We start from the raw sequence: 17,241 nt of genomic DNA, 5'->3' as shown, positions 1-17,241 counted from the left end.
GCAAGTAGAACCAATGCAAAAATCCATTTTAACAGGAGAGGTATATAGTGTAGGGATTTCCTGTCACAAGTAATTCTTCTAGGTGAAAAGCCACAATATATTGTTTTACTATTTTCCTCTGTAACCAACATAATGTACAATTAATGCCTAACTCAGTGTTGTAGAATATTTTCCCAGGCTTAAAATAGCCAAAGTGCTAAGTGCTTCATGAATATTAAGCACTATCTTTGCTTGATAGATCAGGATTTAATCAGACAGCCTAAGACCATCTATTTGTTCTTCAATCTGGATAAAGGTTACTGTATTGCTTTCCATATGTAAGCTATAACTATAAAGGAATGCTAGGATAAGGGCATGGAATAATTATTTTTTGCTTGTGAGAGTTCTTGAGGAATATGCAGTCCTTATAAGCATCTCCATCTGCTTTTTTTTAACTACTGCATCTCATTAATAACTCGTTGAATTATATATTGATTTGGACCTCTAGAGACAGGATTTTCTGTAAGATGGTCCTCATCCTTTAATATTTCCCCTCATATGTTGTTTCTATCATAGCATTACTTAGCTGTGTTTGGGCAGAATTTATTTCAAATACTTTCTCTATGAAAACAAATAATTCTTCAAAACAAGCTATTTTCTGTTGCTCATAAATCTTATCAGAAGTGTTTTGTTCTTGAGCTTTAGTGAAACAGAGTTGTCACTGAGTTTAAAGCACGATACTTGTGATCTAGTCCTATGTTTTGCCCTATAATAGGGATACAAACCCAGGAATTTAGAGATATGCATTCATAATGTCACAAGAAACTATACACCTATCCTGGGGATTAAAAACAAGAATGTAGCCTCTCTATTGTTGCCAATCCTACTGAGGTCGCTGACTACTCTGTATGAGTTCTTTTGCCTCTGCTTTCTCAGGACCATAAGCATGGAAGGTAGTAAACACGGGATTTGAAGAGTTCACCATGGATGCAGGTTGCCAGAGGCTACAGAACTCCAAAGTGGTTAGTTTTCCAGTTGATTTAAAATGTAAATCTGTCACTTTCTGGGATTATTGAATGATGCATAAAGTTACTAATTAAATGTAAAGGAAAGTATGTTATTATGGCAGTAGGACTACAGAAATAACAATGGCTAATACAAGGTCTTCAAAATTCCCTATTATGAAACTGACAGATGTATACCTTCTATGAGTAAGAGAGCAACAAAACACCAAAATGGTCATCAAATGGCTGACAGACACCTGCTTCAGTTCCTTCTGTTTCTGTTATTGCTTTAAAGCTGTTCCACACCTGAGTGGCTGCTCAGGAGAAGAGGGAAGGGGGCACACTTATTTCAGATTTATTCACTCTTACCTCTGCAAAATAGTCATACAAAAATAATTCTTAAGGCTGCTTAAACATCATATCTTCTGGGGATATTTAAGCACACAGTGTTGAAGTTAATTTGAAATTTCCATTGTCATTATGTGATGGGAGTAAATGACAAGGAAAAAGTTTTCAGTATCATCTTCTTCAGTGTATCAAGTTACACAAGGAGGAAAACCCTTCTAAATGTAAGGATTACTTACACATTAGTGGATTAAAATGGGGGTGGTGTGTTGCTTCATCTGTCTTAATTCTTTGTCTTGCCACAGTTTGATGTACTGTTGCAGTCAGCTAGTGAAGGGGGGTATTAAAGGGTGATTGTATCTTCTTTTTCCTCTGTGGATATTGCTGAACTTTTGCCTAACTCTTGTAGTGCCTAATTGTGATTAAAATGACCCAGCAAATATATTAGCTATCTCATGTTTTAAGGAATTATTCATAGAATCATTAAAAAAAAAAAATCACACTTATCTGAAAAGGCAGTAAGAGCAGGATAAATGTGACGGTATGACAGATGTGCTTGAGTGAATTAAACCTACACTAATTTACTGGTAGTCTCCTATGTATTAGTATTGTGAACTGAACTCTGAGTGACACATTGACCGTATGATCAGACAGTGTAAACAAATTCTGACAGCAGCAGCTCTAGTTCTGATGTGGTTTGCCTCTTTAGACTTTGATTTTGGGTAAACAGATGTCTGTGGTGCATTTCTGTTCCGTTCTCATGGGTAAAATTAGTTAAAACTCAGCCTGATTCAATGTGATTATTTAAATAAGCATTATGGCTACCAAAATTATTTTTACCTGGCAATACATGAATCAGTGGAGTACATCTGATTCAGTACATGGGCACAGGATGGAAATCGTGGCCTGCTGACAGCAGCGGAGAGGACTGCTGGTAGGTGATATTGTATTTAGGAAGTGTCTTTTGGTGAACTCTGAACTGGGAATGATCTGTATGGGCCCTTCAAGTTACACCTATGAGGTGTCTTGCATGCTAAGTAAAAATAGTGAAGTTATTTTAAATCCAAAGAATCTCTTTGGTGTAAGAAATCTCTAGCTCTTTTTGTAGAGAAACTCTCTTTCCAAGGTTAGATGGAGAAATTTTCATGCTGTCCTAATAATCCTAGTTTCTACAACATGCTCACTTTCTTAGTACCCTACGTTTCAATTACACTTATGAGAGCCTTACACTTTACTAATATTTTTGTGGTTGTCTATATTCCCTTTGATTTTGTGCATCTTTTTCTATATTTTATAATCATGTGGTTTTCTGGTCCCTCTGTTATTAATGCCCTCAGATTTTTAAATTCCTAGACAAATTGGAACATGGAAAATGAAGGAAACATCTGTTCTCCCTGTGTTTTTAAGTAGGAAGCAAGGTTAATTTGTTTTTTTTTCCTTTTTCAGTCTGTCCCAAGATAAAATGGGAAGAATATGTTCATATCTCCAGCTCGCACTGATGACAGGCTATACACAGGGTTATTACTGGAGACTGTCATTAATGGTTCACTTCCTTATGCCTCAAGAAACCACCAAACAAATAAAAAAAAACCCAAGCAAAACCCCTTCCCCTCCAAAAAAAAAAACAACCAAAAACAAAGAACAAAATTACAAAACACCCAAAACAAAACAAAAAAACAAACAAAACAAAAACCCAACAACCTGGAGGGAAATCTGCAGTTAGAAGTCATGGGAGAATACCTGACCTGACCATATGGTTACAGTATTAAAAATACTAAACATCAGCTTAAATAAAATTTTAAACTCACATTGTCACTTACATGTTTATACATCTTTAATCATATGTGTATTTTCTTATCATTAATAATGTTTCACCCTGTAAGCAGCATATGTTTAAGCCCCCCAGTACAAAATCACTCGAAGCTTATTTTGTAGTTGGCTCCTTATGATTGATCTGTTTTCAATCGATTTCAGGTGATGCTAAACTAAAGAGAATACTGTAGTAGTATACAAACTTGTGAGGAGACTGCTAGAAAAAGCAGTATGGTTGCAAACATTAACATTTCACACAGACAAGGTAAGGTCATAATAGGCATACAAGAACTCTAGCACAGTTGTCTACCTATGCCATAAAAAGGAAGTACAAGTTTTTGGCTGTATGACCAAACAAGTGTGTTTACTGCTATGGCAAGTAGAGAAATATGCCATAAAAGCCAAATGTGCTTCTCTTCCAGTACAAAGAAGGAGTTGTAGCTTTCAATAGAAAAAAGGTTCGGTATTTATTCAAGCAAAGTTGAAAACAGAAATAAATGTAATTTTCAAGATTCAGTTTTTATTAAAGTGAAGTAGAAAACAGGAATGTAATTTTCAAGCATATTAAGGGAATTATAAAACTAATTATATATAAAAATTAAAATAATTGAAAATAAATCAAAATTAATTGACAGCTGCCAATTTTCATAATATATTTTTATTGTGTCTAGCAATTGCAAAGCCTGAAGGTAACCATTTCACAGCACTGGCTGGGCTCCCATGAAAGAAACACAGTGTAAGCCATGAATGCCCTGGGTCAACTCATTTGTCAGAGCATTTTTTGATTCACTGCACTTAACTATTGTGCAGTATTTTCATTTTGCAAAGAAATTTTTCCCTTAAACTCTTTAAAGTTGCTATGTGTTTGTTATCTTGCTGACCTGAAACAGAACAAAGATGTGGAAATGACAGTTGTGGCACTTAATTGTTATCATTAGCATTTTATTTCTTTTTTTTTTTTTGCCATGGAAAGAAGCAATAGCAGGTCTTGGAAAGTACTGTACTCTTGGGAAAACAAAAATCAGTGTTTAATTGAGATTACAGTACTGTTTCTTTCTAGGCAGAATCAGTCAAAAGTTAAACCACCTGACTATAAACAGTTGTTTTTGAAAAAGCAGTGTTCTCTTTCTGAGCTGACACAGAACTGCATCTCACAGTAGCCTAAATATAAGAGTTGTCAGAAAAGTAAAAAACACATGTTAAACCTATACATGGTGAGAGTAAGCACGAACCAAATTTTTCTCAGGACTACCCAGAGCATGACTCCTATCAAGTGCCTAAGGCATAAACTTGGCGATGACTGTAGTCCTTCAAAGTCAAGTGACAGACCTTGAATGACTACCATGAGTGAAAATGTTAGGTGCTTGGAAAAGCTCTTGGTTCTGAAATGGTCCACACAAATTTGAAACAGTCTGTCTTTATAATGCCAATGTACATTCTGCTGGAGTAGGGGATGAGTTAAGGGTATCAGCTCCTATTAACTTTGAAATTATTTTGAATATGAATTTTTTTAATGCTTTGAGGCTGCTGTTATGGTGTGCATACTAATTTAAATGTGACATTTCGGCAAGAGATGTGCTAAACCAACTGAAGTTCACAAATTACAGAACTCTTTCCTCTATAAAGGTCATTATTTAATGTGATAGAGAAAAAGGTGTCTGAAGGACATATACCTTCAAATAATGACACTGGAGAGAGTTTTGAGATCCTTTCTTGAAGAGTTGGATAATGTTATCAGTACAAATCAGGTTAGTTTAAAACACCAGTGAGTGCTGAGTAATGTAATATTCCTTATACAGAAAAAGAAAATGAGCAACTGAAAAGTGGCTCGGCTAACTTGTATAACAAGTCTAGGGTTGTGTTGAGAACGAAGCTCAGAACTCTACTTTCCCTTAGTGGGTGGCTTTGTTCAGTCATACCTCTTTACTCGTATATATGGCAATGGCTTCCATGATGATCTATTCCATAGTCTTCCTAGGACTGAGATGAGCTGGACTAGCCTGTAGCTTTCTTGACCCTCTTTATTATCTCGGAGTGTAACTTTTGCCTATTTTTAGTCATCAGGAACCTCCTAGTCACAACAATCTGTCAGAGATGATAGAATGGTCTCAAAGTCATCACAGCACCTCCTGATATAGTCGCTCTGGATCTCAGGACTAGTGTATGATCAGTTTACCTAAGGCCTTAACTTGATTCTTTTCTACAGCTGGGAGTACCACTCTTCCCTAAGTTTTGTTATCACTAGGAACCTGTGGGATCTGAGAACAGGCCCTGGTAGAATTGATTGAGGCATTGAGTATCTCACCCTTTTCCATATTCTCTGTCAGATTAACTCCTTCATTCGGCAGCAGACCAGCTTTGTCTTAGTTTTTTGTCCTGATTTGTTTCTAGAAGCTCTTATTCTTTTTCATGTCCCTCACTAGTTTTAATTTTTGCTTCAGTTTGATTTTCCTCATTCTGTTGTGTCATGCCTGGGTGAAGTTTCTGTGTTTTTCCCAAGCAGCTTCTTCCCATTTCCACTGCCTAGAAACATTTTGTTTGCATTTGAGCATGGTTAGGAGTTCCTCATTTAACCAACCCATATCTGCTTGTTTTCTCCCACATCAGAAGGGGCTGTTCTTGTGGTTGAAAACACTGTTGTTGGAGGTCAAACACCTGTTGCTGGCTCATTTGCCTCACAGGACAACCTACTATGACATTCATCTGAATCAGTTCACTGAACAAGACAAAATCTGCTGTCTTCCTTTTGTATCTTTAAATTATACTGTCTCATGGTCCTCACAAGCAAGCCTGCCTTTAGCTATTACATCACTAGAGACTGTTTGCTTATTTGTGAGTAGCAGACCCAGAACATCATCTTCTCTAGTAACTGCATCAAAAAATTGTCCCCAGCACTAGAAATCCAGATTATCGGCATCCATCTAATTCACCAAATTTATCTCACCACATTTACATTTGAGCTGCCATTATTTTCCTTTTATATTAATGAGGAGAAAATGTGCACTTTGAGGGCTGATGGTAGGTTGAATGCCTTTCAGACTCACACTGCCCATTTCTTTCTGTTGATTGCATGCAGAGGCTTTAGGAACATGGAGGGTAGCTACCTCAGACATGGAGCTTTACATGTTGGTATCTGGAGTTTAGATAGGTGTATCCTCTTTGGTGCTTTTTAGAAATACTTGGCAACTCAAATGATTATATGAAAGTCTTGATTTTTGCAGTGGTTTCTGCATTGAGCGTTGAATTCAAACTTTTGCCAATATGTCTGTGTGGGGATCTTACCCTGCTGTAAGTAAACACTCAAAAAATGCAGGGCAAGCAGGTTGTTCCCAACACATATTTTAAAACATCAGTACTTTTAGAATGATGTAATGATTTGTTTTTAAGGTTCTGTTTTCTGGATTTTGAAGATTCAGGCTTGGTGAGATTGCTGTACCTGGTGCAGATGCTTTGTAGACAGCTGCATAGTTAAATATATCTGCTCTAAGAATTTTAATTTTGATTGGCAAACAGGAAACTTTAATTGCTTATTCTTACTTTGCATAATTTATCATGTCTCAGATACCTTAGATTATATCTGCTGGAGAATAAAGTTTTCTGTTGAGTTGTTGCATATATTTAGAAAATATTTAGTAAGCAGCTTTGGTTTTCAGTAGATTTATTTATTTATATAAACCAACATATTGCATGCAGAATACTTGAGGAAAATGTCAGTTCTTTGTATTGCTGGTAGCTGTTTAAAAGATGAAGGTGAATGAAAATGATGAATCTTGACTCAAATGGTAATATGTTAGCTTAAAGCACCAATTAAATCAGGTACCATTAGTTTTAAAGTGGCAAGAATCTGTCTTATCTGACCACCAATAAGTTTACTGTCCTTATTCACTTTTACTTCTGACCATGATCTCATTCAGAAAAAAAAGTGAAGTCTCTGATGGTGAAAGAGATTATATCACTTACCAGTTGGTGAAAAAATTATGTGAAAGATAGGAAATATTGTGTCTTCCCCATTTCTTCTCCCTTGACTTTTCTATGCAAAATCTTTTTATATGTCCTCATTTTTTCTTTTTAAGAACAAAACTGCAATATTTGTAATTTCTACATTTTTTTTGCTATTTTTTGCTAAATATATTTCCACTTTATACAAGTTATATGGTGCCATGGTTTAAGCCCAGCTGGTAACTCAGAGCATATATAACATATATATAACATATATAACATAGAACATATGGTAGCTAATAATCTCTTTTTCTATTTAGAATTACTGTGATATTATATCTGCTTACCAAAATATGAAATGACTTTCAAATACAAGAGAAACTTAATATGTTGACGAAAACTCAGAAGACTGACCAGTACTACACACTGGCTGTTTTGTATGACTTAACAACCTCTTCTTCAAGAGGTAAAGAAATTGTGAAGAATGCTATGTACGAAGGGACAGAGTATAAATAAAATTCTAAGGTTACTGGTTTGTGGGTAGTGCTAAAAGACACAGAATGGAGCAGTAGACAAAATTCCTATTTGTCCATATGAAATGCGACTGACAAAAACTTCACACTTTAAAATAAAAACCACAACCAACACCAATTTCATAGTAAACCAATCCCTGGAGCAGCTATAATATTTTTATAAAGCTGAATCCTAGAAAAATTAGTGTAATGGTATTGATGTTAAAAGACTTGTAATAGATTATGTTGTTCAATGTTAACACAGCAGCTCTTAAGATTTCATTTAAAAATGAAATAGAAAATGAGTTGGGTATTGGTACATGTTAAACATCATTAATGAAGTGATAGATTTCATTCCAGTCATTAGGATCAACGTAGATCTTTGAAGCATAGTGCCAATGCTTATATTGTAAAGAGGTTAATTATTGGTTTGAAAAGCAAAATGAAGTTTTTATATACCTTAATCTTTTTCAAATATAATTTTCTCATTTTTGAGTTCCTCCTACTCCTGTATATTTGTAATCCGAAATTTCTATCTCCTCTGCCTTTTGTACAATTTATAGTCCATACTCTGTTGTAGATGTGGTCTTGCAGCATAATCTTGCATATATTGATTACAAGAGAAAATGACTTAAAGGAGGTAAAACCTAAAAGGTAAAATACTGAGTCCTGTATCAGTCGTCTTCCATATGCCACAATGCTGCTATGAAAGCAGTGTTATTTTTTTTTTAATGCGTGTCTTAACACACCCAGACTTGAGTAGCTGGTTGATCTGATAATTTTTAGCATTATACTATCAAAGTTAACTTAATTTAGTGGCCAAATTTGGTTTATAAGATCTTCTTTTTTATACCTGAAAAAGACAGTTCTACTCTAGCCACATGCGTTTTCTGTTTCAATTTCCACAGCTTTTAAATAATTTTCTTTCTTAATGTTTTCCACAGTTGATCATGTTATGCAAGAAGCATTTATGTTCTTTTCTGTTTTACTGTAAGGGAGGAAAAGGTATTTTTGCCTCCATCTAGATGCTTCCTGTGCAAATGTCAAAGTTCAGCAGTTATTGAACTGCCAAATCAAAGACAATTCCATAACTGGGTCTGAAAAGAGCACCTTGAAATGGGAATCAAATGAACTTCTGAATACTGCATGCCACTCAGTAATAATAAAAATTCTTAGTGTAAAATGTCACTGAGCAGCAAAACCTGATGTTTTTGTAGAGATACAGGCACATGTTCTCCCCAAATGTCATTAGGTGCTCATATTTCTAAGCTAGGCTAATGATTGTTTCAACAAGGAATCAACAAGTTCTTATTTTTCAAAGGCTTACGTCAATGATCTGATTAGTTAAAAAATACAATTTTGAGCCCAGCCTGTATATCAGGATACTCAATCAGAATGGCATTTTAAATTTACATGCAAAATGCACAATGCATACCTTAAAATTCCTTCTCAGAAGTATGCTGCTGTTGAGCATATAAGAGCAGATTTGCCTCAAAAATTTTCATGTATTTTGCAGGTTGGTCATATTTCTCAATTCATAGGACTATGGCAATTTACTATTACCAGAAGTAATGACAGGGAATAGAGTGTTTCTGTGATCAAAAGAGACTAATTTTTTTGTTTAAAATTAATATTTCTTCTATGCTCTGTCAACATATTACAGCATTTCTAGTAGCTCTAGCTGTTGAGATTATTACAATTCTTTCTATTACTTTTTTCTGTTAAAAATAATTGTGATTTCAGGCAGCACCCTAACCTTTAAGATTTTACTGTATTGAAAATTTACTTATTTTAGTAGTTTCAAAATACAATGTATCCTTTTAAGTTTGTTTGAATTTGTTTAAGCAAGAGACTAATTCATGTTCTCATTTATTCGCTAATTTATATGGATTGATATGGGTGTAAAAGAATCAAAAGCACATTTGATGAACTACATAAATTTGTGCTTCTTTCTCCTTCCTAAATACCCAGAGGATGATTGAACAGTGCCTTGATTGAGAACAGTGTACAGAGGATGACTCATCATGACCTTGCTGAAATTTAAAAGGCTTTCAATCTGTGCTTCTTTCCAGCTCGTTTCACATGCTTACAGGGTTTCAGGAGGTGGTCTGTGCATTTGTGGATTGGTGTGAATATTTGAAAGGCTTTTTAAGTTGAGTAGATGAAAACTGAGACTTGAGAAAAAAGGCAGATGTGCAAATAGGTTGGGTAATGTGATTTACTTGCTTTTATCCAATGAGTTGAATTTGTAAGAACTGATGTACAGGCTAAAGAGAAGCTGCTATTTGCAATGTAAAAACTAGGTCACATTTTGTTGTTCTTACAAAGCCTAAAGCTATGCTGAGTATTATTCAGCACCCTCTACTGGTCTTGTAATTATTCAAGGGAATAAAGCAGTCATGAAGCAAAATTTCAGCAAGCCACATAAGAAGCAAAATAACAAAAAATAGAGTGTTTTGGTTTTATTTGTGGGTTGTTTGTTGGTTTTTTTTCCTGTCCAGATTTCAGTGGTGAATTAACTCAAGTTTCTGCTTTTATCTCACAGAGTTCTCTTCCTTTATCTTTTCAGTTCCTTTAAAGTGTGACTCTATTACGGTGATGAAGCCACTTCTTTGAGGAGCCTGTTTGTATACAGTTTTACTGAGCAGTTGCCCCCGAATATTAAGCTAGGACCTATTTAGGCAGACACCAGGGCTGTCTCTAGATTACTAAATCTGCTGTATAACCTTGGGTGACATGATTTAGTGTGAGGTTTCCCTGCCCCTGGCAGGGGGTTTGGAACTAGATGATCTTAAGGTCCTTTCCAACCCTAACTATTCTATGATTCTATAAGGTTTGATATCAGAGGAGTTATGCTGAAAATGAAAGCAGGCTGAGGTGCACAGCAAAACAAAATGCAATGAGACTAAGGCAAGGGCTGAAGGGACCCTGCTGCTTTTGGTAAGACTATTCCTAGGGAACTAAGCACAAGGAAGTTAAGGGAAAATCTAGAAAAAAATAGCAAAGTAAAAACTGTTTCATATCATGTTTTACACTAAGAAAATTCTTATGCTGTACTTTGCTCACTTTTTAATAATATATATTTTGCTTTTTCCACTGTTATTTCCTGATTAAATTCCTGTAATTTTTGTTACGTTGTGTACAAAAGGCTTGGTAATAGAATGCCAATATTCCAAACAAAGTTGCAACTATAGTGGAAAATGTTTGCTCAAGTGACTCCAAGGAAAAAAATAGTCATATGCAAGGTTTTTTGTACTGTTGCAAAGATTTTTAGAAAGTCAGACTAAAAAAAAATTATTAATTCAGAAGGCATATGGCTCAGATTGAGAGTTTGGAATGCTACTTAGCTACAGGATGCCGTGGAATGGTCTCAGTCAGAGATCAATTTGATCAGACAAAAAGACATTTATTGCAAAGCATTAACTCCTTATATACTATTGCTTACACACACCTACATTAATTTGGCATATCATGATTGGATACTTGTCTTGAAGACCCTTAATGACTAACATATAATTGGTTAAGCACAGGTGTGAGAATTTGACCTTGAATGCTTGCCAACAGTTCACAGTTCTCATAACTCAGTGAATTCCAACTTCTTATCTTGCTTGCTTAAGCTTCCTCAGGCCTCTCATGGCCTTGCTGTATCTTTTAGAGTTATTCAGAGCTCATGTACCAAATATCCATTCTCCTGTGAGAACACTGTCTCCACAACAAGAGTTCCACTGTTACACATTTCTGGCCCTTTTTACAGTAGGGGACTGTAAAATGGAAGATATTTTAGGGAATGATAAAATACTACTTTAGCCACGAACAGATGTGCTTGCCTATCTGCCAGTATATTGTAGTGGAAGAAGTTCCTCAATTAAGAATATGAAACCTTTCTCATTAGACCAAAAGAAGTTATGGTTGTAAATATAAATCATTATTTTTTTTTTACTTCTGCAAAATAAAACTGAGTGAACTGTGCCTAAAAGATAAGGGACTTTTAGTTTCTTTGATTAAAATTCCTGCACATAAGCACACATTTCAAGTCACTATAACCATATTAGTGTTCTGTGATTTTAGTAGTTATTTGATGAGTAACATGTATTTTAAGTAAGGCTAAAATGTCTTAGAGCAATTTGTATATAGTATCAAGAGAAATAAAACCAAACTCTAAATTGAAGAGTGGGAAACTACTCTCCTTTAAAATGGAATGATGAAACTTAATACTGGAATGCTAGTAAAGTGGTTATGTAAAGGGTGAATTGCTCTTTATAAGGATTAAATCTTCATTGTGCTGTGGCAAGTAGCAGTGAACTAGCAATCCATCTGTTCTTGCTTTCTTCAAATATTAGAATTTATTACTGCAGGAAATAATAGCTGCTAATTTTCTAACCAACCACCTGTAAAGTACAAGTCATTGCACAGATAAGATGTGCTTTCCCCCCTCATGCATATACTGTACCTTCAGGTAACTTCATTCCCTCTACTTGAATGAGAGCTTATTTCAAATGTAGGGTAATTATATTGTTCTGTGCCTTGTATAACCTGTTTGAAACAGTAATTTCCTGGCATAAAATTAATTCTGTTCTCAGTTTACGGATCTAACTAGCTTAGAGTAAGAATATTTCTCTCTTCAAAATCTAAAAGTACTCTGGGCTTGCTTGGATGTGTTTACTATTTATACTGTGCTTTGGTTGAATATTGTTTCTAAAATAGATTTGTCTGACAGTTGATATGGCAATGCCATTATGTATTGACAGTACTAGATATGAGGTTTATTTTTCTATAGCCTTATTTGTACAAAATAATTTCTTTTATTCTGAATAGGTGTAATTCCTTCCATCTGAATGAAGCCATGAATAATAGTTGTACTTTGTAAGAGAGGAATTTGACAGTGCTAATGCATTCCTTTGTTGCTTCAAACTTTAGTAGTTATGTCTTTTCTTTCTCCAATGTGCTCTGTTGTAATGTGTGAATGCTTAGCCAACTCCCTTTATTATCTGGAAATATACAAGATCATATTTTTTTTCATAATACGGACCCCTGTAATGTAGCTTGTTCTAACAGTACCATGTCCATTTTATGTTCAGGACACCAGAACTGCACACAATACTCCAAGTGAGGTCTCACAAGAGCAGAGTAGAGGAGCAGGATCACCTCATTCGACCTGCTGGTCACACTCCTCTTGATGCAGCCCAGGATACGGTTGGCTTTCTGGGCTGTGAGTGCACACTGCTGGCTCATGTTCATTTTCTCATCAAGCAACACCCCCAAGTCCTTCTCTGCAGGACTACCATGAATTTCCTTTTTGCCCAACCTGTAGCTGTGCCTAGGATTGCTCCGACCCAGGTGTAGGACCTTGCACTTGGCATGGTTAAACTTCATGAGGTTGGCATCAGCCCACCTCACAAGTGTGTCAAGGTCCCTCTGAATGGCATTCCTTCCCTCTAGCGTATCAACAGAACCACACAGCTTGGTGTCATCAGCAAACTTGCTGAGGGCACACTGAATTCCATTGTCCATGTCAGCGACAAAGATGTTAAACAAGGCAGGTCCCAACACTGATCCCTGAGGGACACCACTTGTTACTGATCCCCAGCCGGACATTGAACCGTTGACCACAACTCTTTGAGTGCGACCATCCAGCCAGTTCTTTATCCACCGAGTGGTCCACCTATCAAATTGATGACACTCCAATTTAGAGACAAGGATGTCATGTGGGACAGTGTCGAATGCTTTGCACAAGTCCAGGTAGATGACGTCAACTGCTCTACCTCTCTCCATCAGTTCCATAGCCCCGTCAAAGAAGGCCACCAGACTGGTCAGACAGGCTTTCCCCATAGTGAGGCCGTGCTGGCTGTCACCAAGCACCTTGTTGTTTTTCATGTGCCTTAGCATGCCTTCCAGGAGAATCTGCTCCAAGATTTTGCCAGGCACAGAGGTGAGACTGACTGGTCTGTAATTCCCTGGGTCATCCATTTTCCCCTTCTTGAAAATGGGGGTTATATTTCCCTTTTTCCAGTTGTGGGGAACTTCACCTGTCTGCCATGATTTTTCAAATATGATGGCCAGTGGCTTTGCAACTTCATTCTCCAGCTCTTTTAGGACCCACAGATGGATTTCATCAGGTCCCCAGACTTGTGTACATTCAGGTTCTTTCAGTTTAAGACTATCCACCCTTGTCCTATCTGTACATGCCCTTCTAAAAACTCCCTCTCCAGATTTCTTGTAAGTCCCCTTTATATGTTGGAAGGCTGCAATAAAGTCTTTCCAGAGCCTTCTCCAGGCGTAACAGCCCAGATCTCTCAGCCTGTTCACAGGAGATGTGTTCCATCCCTGCAACCATCTTTGTGGCCATCCTCTGGACTTGCTTCAACAGGTACATGTCCTTTTGGTGGGCCTCAGAACTGAATGCAGCAAGGCGGAAGGTCTCATAAGAACAACATAGAAGTTATCACTGGTAAGTAATGTCGCTTTGGGAGGCAGTGAAGGTTAGTGGCAGGACAGTTATATTATTTAGCAGCACTTTCAAATAGAGGTTCTTATGATGGAATATCATAGTATTAAAAGCAGGATGACCACCAATAGGTTTAAGAGATGAAGTTTCTCTGGTAGGATGCCACTCTCAGAATTGAAAGGCAGTAAAGAGAGGCTATGACCTTCTGACAAGATGCTGAAAACTCCAGAAGACTTCTTGGAAGGTTAAGGAAACAATGGGAATCATGACATTTGTTTTATTTTCCTGTCCTCCTTCTGTTTTTATACCCAAAGTAAAATTTTTAGTAAGTTCATTGTTAAACTAACTCTTGCATTCTTTGCACTATTGCTTTCTCCCTAGAGAGGTTTAAGTGTTCAGCTGTTCAGATGACTGGAGAAATAGATCATAGGGGAGGATGCCAGACATGGAGCATTCACCTCCGAAACAGATTAAAACTGAAGTTAGGGTCTGAATATTACTCTGTCCTAGGAGGTTTTGAAGAATGCAATATCCCAATTGGTTTCATACAGCAACCTGGAGACCTTGTATATGAACCCAAGGAGTGTTTATTGATCTGAAGTATGCTTTTAGTTTAGCTAACTACTTTAACTACTTCTGTATTAGAAAAATAGGGCTATGAATAATTATCTGTTCACTTATCTGGGGAAGCCTGAGACTTGTTTACCCAAGAATATTTATGAAGTTCAGACACTCCATCAGAAGCAGGTCAGGATGAGCACAGATGGTGAATGCATTACTCAAAAGTGATGAATCCCCAGGTGATATAGGAAGACCATTTTATTTTCAGGGATGTCAATAAGGAGCCACCAGTTTCTTGAGGTGATCTTATTAATTTTGTCTGCAAGTTTTCCGATTTATCTTTCAGGCTCTGAAGAGCAATTAAATTCACCTATGCTCATCAAAAGACTTAATGAGTATCATAAGTTTTGATGATAACAGTATTCTTTTTTTTTTGTTTAGGTATCTTCCTTCCATGATACTGTTGTAGACTTTAAGCACATAAATGTCACAGCTTCAGAATGGTATGGCTTTTTTTGAAGGAGGCCTTAAATTTTGAAGATACATGCTACATGGGATAGGTCTTTTGCAGGCTGAATGTCAGGTAGGTCTTGCAGGAACAGTCTCCTCTCTTTCCTGCTAGTACACAGTGTCGTGTAGTAGCATAACTAAAAATGATGCTTTTGTCTGACATTTGCTTTCTTTCTAAAAAAATTATATCAGTATTCATAAATGTATTAAAATTCACCATTAAATGCTATTTTCTAGACTAAAACTCCCTAAAAGTGTTATGGTAGGAGGTAATTTATATACATTTTTACAATAATTGACTAAAATTCATTACCTTTGAATTATGAGCTCTATATTGCAACTTATCTAAGTGCAGATCTGAAGCCTGAACAATTAATACTGAGTAAAATTTAACAGTTTCTATTTCATGTACATGTTCCACTTGTTTTAAAGTGTATGCTTAGATAAAAATAAAAGCAGGGGTCTTTTACTTCATTGTTTCTGATTGCCAGCTTAATATTTTGTTGCAAACATCTTGTAGACAAATGGAGATCTAAAAATGATAGTTATAAAAAGCTAAACTATTTTAGTTTGGGTTTTTTTATATCTCTTGAAATATATTGGTTGCAAAGTTGAAACTGGTAAATTATGTGCTATTTAAACTGTTTTAAAGGAGTTTAAAACACAAGGAAAATCGGTATAGGTAATGGATAGAATAAATGCCAGAACAGAAGAGACAAGGCATTTTGAATGCCTAAAAAATATTTCTAACAAATAAGTATATGTGCCAGGCTAGATATTTCTAAACTTCATATTATACACATTAGGAAAAAAATGAGCTGTATTTTTTATGTAATAAGGAAACAATTTCTAGTGTTGTATGAGAAGCAGAAAAAAAAAAAGTGTCTTATGTTCCTTATATAAACAGCCTTACTAATTTCATTAAGACCTCTAACGGCATGCTTAGGAAGTCAGCAAGAGACTGCATACTTTTCCAAATACTAAAGGGTAACTAGGCTATTCCTTTTTAAGCAAGTTTCTCTGATTCTCTATAAAATTATCCTTTCCCTCCCCTTCTCTCCCCCTCCTGCCCTTTCAGTGTTTCTTCTGAAATTGATACCCGTGTAATTCAAGATTAAAGTCCAGTCTTTCATTCTATCTCTTGACAGAAACTCAATTTAGTGTGTTTGTCATTACTTCAAACAAAAACTCCACCATTATATCAAAAGACTTTCAAAGAACTGGATAACAATTGTAGGGTCAAGAAGTGATAATTTCATTCCGTAACAGAGAGGTTTATTAATGAATGCGGTTTGGTTTAATTTGTATGCAGAGTTGCGCTACATTATTTTCAGCCATCTGAAATACCACCCACTTTGATTTTCCCTAATCTGTTGTAGCTTAAATTGTTTCCAGAATCACCCTTTCAAGGATATTCTGTTGAACAGGGGAGCAGATGGTTTACACACGTTTTGGGGCGAGGGCTATACCACATCTTGGCTAGGAGGGGTGAACAAATTATGAAATATTGCTGTTCATATACTAATTATATCAGCCTTAGTCCATTCACTAACTGCATGGTTTTGGATATCAGATATGGCTACCCTTGTTGAATATAAATACTTGTTTTGAAAACTATGGGGGGAGAAAAATGATAGCCAGTTCTTTTTGTCCAAAACCATCTTAACATAAGTAATTAAAGAATTTTATCATAAATAGTCATAATCCTTCTTCCACCAACCGTACCTTTGATACAGCTGTATCGCACTTTCAACTAGAGTAAAACTTTCTTTTGCCTGTTCAGTTACCAGTATGCTGTAGAGAGTACCAGAGAAGATGAAGTACTAGTAATAAACTAACGATTCTTGTCTCCGGTTCTTCCCTTTTCCTTAGGTGTCAAAGAAAGCTTTTAACTATTCTGACCTGAAGGTCTTCCAGGGTGGAAATACCAGATATTGAGAGTAGACAGATATTAAGAAGACATAATTTTTTTTCCCCTTCAGAATATTTTCTCATAGATAATATGGGGTACCTGTTCAATCTTTAACACAAGCCCTAAACTCCTGTACGCACTAACAACTGTCAGACCTTTTATAGTAACCCCATACACCTCAAAGTTGAAAGGGTAATGAATCAGAAAACATAAACAACTGAG

Source organism: Melopsittacus undulatus, chromosome 2 (genome assembly GCF_012275295.1).
Source record: "Melopsittacus undulatus isolate bMelUnd1 chromosome 2, bMelUnd1.mat.Z, whole genome shotgun sequence".
NCBI classification, from domain to species: Eukaryota; Metazoa; Chordata; class Aves; order Psittaciformes; family Psittaculidae; genus Melopsittacus; species Melopsittacus undulatus.
The sequence above is the reverse complement of the archived record's forward strand: the minus strand, read 5'-3'. Positions refer to the sequence as shown.